The following is a 4,159-nucleotide window of genomic DNA, read 5'->3' on the forward strand; positions in this document are numbered from 1 at the left end:
TCTCCTCTCCTCTCCTCTCCTCTCCTCTCCTCTCCTCTCCTCTCCTCATCTCTTTCATTTACAAAGCTAATGAGTACTAATTTCCTCCCACACTTTCTATTCCTTTCATATCTAAAAATTGTTTCTTTTTCCTCAGCTCTCAGGATACATAATGATTGTACTTCTGGTAACATTCCCTCTGTGCCCATCCAGAATGAGTAGCAAGAAGATTTAATTCCAGCAACTTAAATAAAGTGACAGCTGTGCATCACTGAGAGTTGATGCAGCCCATCAGTCTATCAGAATATGTCATTTGACAACCAGTGTTTCCCGTTGGGTCCTCCGAAATTACTTCTGCTCTCTGTTAATCCAAACCAATTCAACTGCTTACATGAAGGATAAGAAAATTCCTCAATTACCAAGAAATTTGACATAGCAAGGGCATGAAAACTGAGATAGTGAAGACTTTTTCTCTCTCAATCACAAGCTGAACAACTGCTGTATGACGGTTCCTCTGACAAACTGCCTCTGTCTAGGATCGTGTTTCTGTTACCTCCTCTCAAGGCTCTCAGTGACACCACTGTGTAATAACCACTGCAAATAGATGTCAACATTCCTCCATATCTTCTAAATTGTTAGAACAAAACCTTGTGTCTGAAACTCCGACTGATTATAACCAAAGCTGAGGCATTTAGATATTTTTTTCTCTTAAAGAGTGACTCCAATTTTGAGCATTCTTTTTTATGAGGGAAGATGTTAAGAGAATATGAACAGAAAGGGCCAGGAAAAATTAATATTATTTAAAGCTATGTGACTGACTGAGCAAACATGTCAAATTCAAAATAACTTTTAATTTATTTTGAATATGCCTGAGTTGGTGTCTGATCAAAATTTTACTTCTCCTGAACATAATCCAACATATTTCTGTCACATAAACAATCAAGAAAATTATTAATTTTCTTAATTCTGTTAATCAATGATGATTGAACACATACATACTTAATTAATAATAATTATTAGTTTTCATGCTGAGTATATTATGTCTTACAGGTGGACAGACACCTCATAATTCAGTGTTATTTAATTACTGAGAAACTTTAAGTGGATATCATCTTAGTTCACTGTTCTTGTCAGTAAAATACTTATCTGTGACATTTATTTTAATTCAGTTGTCAGCAACAATATGTCAAATAATCTCCATATCTGGTTAATTTTGCTGATTTTTCCTGCATTTTATGCTAGTCAATACATAAGTGAATCAAACTACAATAGAAGATAAAAATGCATAGACCTTCTCTTAACTCTCCACATTCATGTGAAGCAATCATTTTTCACATCTCAGAATCACCTTCGTTTATAGGAGGACACATAAATTGATTCAATTTAGGAAATTTCAGAATCTAGATCAGAATGATTACCAATAAATAAATAAATAAATAAATAAATAAATAAATCACAACCATACTCAGTTGCTCCTGCTGTTCTATGATCAGATCATCCTTATTGGATTAAGTGAAAACACTTAATATGTAGAATTAGATGGATAAAAGATGCAGATCTCCTGAAAACAAACAGTCTTTCAGACATTTGAAAGTATTTAAAGCTGTTTACTGTAACCTAACTGCTATATGCTCTGCTCATACAGCTGATGTTACATACTTAATCCTTAAGGAGATTTAATTATAAGTAATGTTTAGTGTGCAAAACTTAGTTTCCACATCATCATTTACATGATTGAATAACATATTAGAAATGTAGTTACGTTGATTTACTTATTATTTTCTAGTTCATATCATGCAAACAAAAAGAAACCAGTCCTCAATATTACATAATACAGTCTTTTTTATGTACACGCTATCAAAATTAATAAATCTTTATGTGAGAATTTCCAAATAATTTTTGAAACCATTAAAGTTTATAAAAAATATTTAAAAATCAAATCTCTGGAGACAGCACAATTTACACTTAAACATGATTTAGGGCTTTGTGTATGGGCTTTTTAGCCATATATTTGCAATGTAAAAGATGGTAGGGACTTGTTACTGGAGAAGAAAGAATAGTATGTCTCCACTCCACTGTGTACAAAATTAGATGTCTAAATGTATTATTATTATTATTATTATTTAACTGAGGAGATACATTCATAGCTAAAACATATGTTTTTCTATTTGGACATGGCAAGTTGATAAAAGCAATCAATTGCTTAACATTGTTCTCAGGTTTCAGAATTGTTATATTCGAAATTATGCTGAAGAATTTGTGATTTATGCAGTTAATAGTCCAATTCCTTCTGCTTTTATGACTGATTAAAAGCAGCATATAATGTTTATCTATAGTAACATGGCAGTAGTATGTTATTCAGATTTAAGAGAGCTTTCTCATCAACTTGGTATATATAACAAATATAGTAGTCCATTCAGATAATAATTGTGTTTTGTTTTATAAAACAAAGTAGAAGATTCAAGAGGCATGTTTATTTCCTTATAATTGTGATTCTAGTACTGCTGTGTTGGTTTTCTTTCTGTTTCTGTTTTCTGTATTATAAAGTTCCTATGGCTGGCCATTAACACAACCTGTTAATATAGGACATCTGTATTTTGGTGACATCCAGGACATTGAAAAATTCTAAATAAATACTTTCTTAAAAGTTTCTTATAACCTATATATTTCTTATAATCTACACTCTGTATGTCATATTTCTGAAATAACACATCATTGGAAAACTGCCTTGTTGAAAAATCTATCAGGTGATGAAAAATCAAAGACATGGTTCCTTTAGGTTAAGATGTATATTTGAGGATTGTTTTTGCCATTTATTAAACATAATTTTTCTGTTCCACAAAATTAAATCCCTTTTGTTTTCAGTTTTACCACAGCTCATCCCCAGTCTCAGATCATCACATTCTCAATTACATTAGAAATATTTTCATCTGGAAAACATGAAAGTAATAGTATTTGCTTTCAGTACTGCCTTTGCTTTTCAATCATACTGATAGAACTTGTATTAGTCTTTCTAATTTATATTAAAGCCAACAATTTATCCATGAGAAATGAAATCTCAGTTAATAATATTTACCAAGCAAAATGATGCAGAGTCTTCCTTTATTTTAACACATGCCTTTTTACCATGTCATTTTTTGATTGCAGGAGGAAGAAACACAGCCTGCTTCCCCAGAGTGATATCTGGCACAACAACCTTTCATTTTAAAAGCAAATATCAGTCTTTGTACTTGATGAAAATATTCAATCTAAAATGACTACTTGTTCTGTGTCTGGCTGGGATGGAATTAATTTTCTTCATAGCAGTTCATATGGTGCTGTGTTTTAGATTTGTGACCACAGCCGTGTTGATAGCACACTGATGTTTTAGCTGCTGCCGAGTAGTGCTTACGGCATCAAGGCTTCCTCTGTTTCTCACTCTGCCTTCCAGTGAATAGACATGGAGCTGTGCAAGAGATTGCAAGAGATGACCCAAATTGACCAAAGAAATACTCCATGCCATACAATGTCATGCTTGGCAATAGAAAGGGAAAAGAAGGAGTTTAGGGATCGGCCATTTTTTGCTCATGAACTGGCTGAGGATCAGTAGTCCCATGGCAGGTGGTGGGTGGTGGCTTTTGAGTCAGTCATTTGTCTGACTTTTTTTTTTTTTTTTTTTTTTCCAACTTCACAGTGTTGATCTGACCATTGGGTTTAACCCACAACAGTATGGGACATGCCTGTCATGGAATACTTTTATCCATCTTCACCATGCCCAGAGTTAGGAAATGGGAAAGGTTGTATTCCCCGTTATGGCTTTGTTTCAATAAATAAAATAATAATAATTTTTTTATTTATTTGTAGAATGAATAATAACAAAGAAATGTAACACTGTTTCCAGACTTTTGGAGAATGTCCTGGGAGGAGAGCTCAGGGGATCAATTCTCACATGGCAAATGTGAGTACCGAAATCTGGTTTGGAAGCTGACCTTCTCAACCTTCAGCAGGAAACAAAGGTGTAAATCTTGCAGCTGCTTGGCACATGTCAATTTACCATTTTTTCTCCTTTGTTTGAAAGTTGCAGCCTATACCCATGCAACATAATTTCCCTATACCCATGCAACCAACATATTCCCTGTCCTGAACATTTCTGTGACTTTGTCCAAGAAGTGTACTGATGCTTATAGGATTCAGTGCTGAG

The 4,159-nt window shown here is 33.6% G+C and overlaps 2 long non-coding RNA genes across 2 annotated transcripts in view; one reads left to right on the plus strand and one right to left on the minus strand.

Moving 5' to 3' along the window:
* LOC118162433 overlaps nt 1-809 on the plus strand; it is a 50,929-nt gene extending 50,120 nt beyond the window's left edge. Inside the window, exon 2 of the long non-coding RNA XR_004748448.1 lies at nt 137-809. This is a non-coding gene — a long non-coding RNA (uncharacterized LOC118162433). The remainder of the gene's footprint in view (nt 1-136) is intronic.
* Nucleotides 810-2,144: 1,335 nt separating this feature from the next.
* LOC118162432 lies at nt 2,145-2,491 on the minus strand. Its single transcript, XR_004748447.1, has 2 exons — nt 2,366-2,491; nt 2,145-2,272 (listed from the first exon to the last, which is right to left on the minus strand). It is a non-coding gene; the product is annotated as an uncharacterized LOC118162432 (long non-coding RNA).
* Between the last annotated feature and the right edge of the window lie 1,668 nt (nt 2,492-4,159).

This window comes from Oxyura jamaicensis, chromosome 2, assembly GCF_011077185.1.
Source record: "Oxyura jamaicensis isolate SHBP4307 breed ruddy duck chromosome 2, BPBGC_Ojam_1.0, whole genome shotgun sequence".
NCBI lineage: Eukaryota > Metazoa > Chordata > Aves > Anseriformes > Anatidae > Oxyura > Oxyura jamaicensis.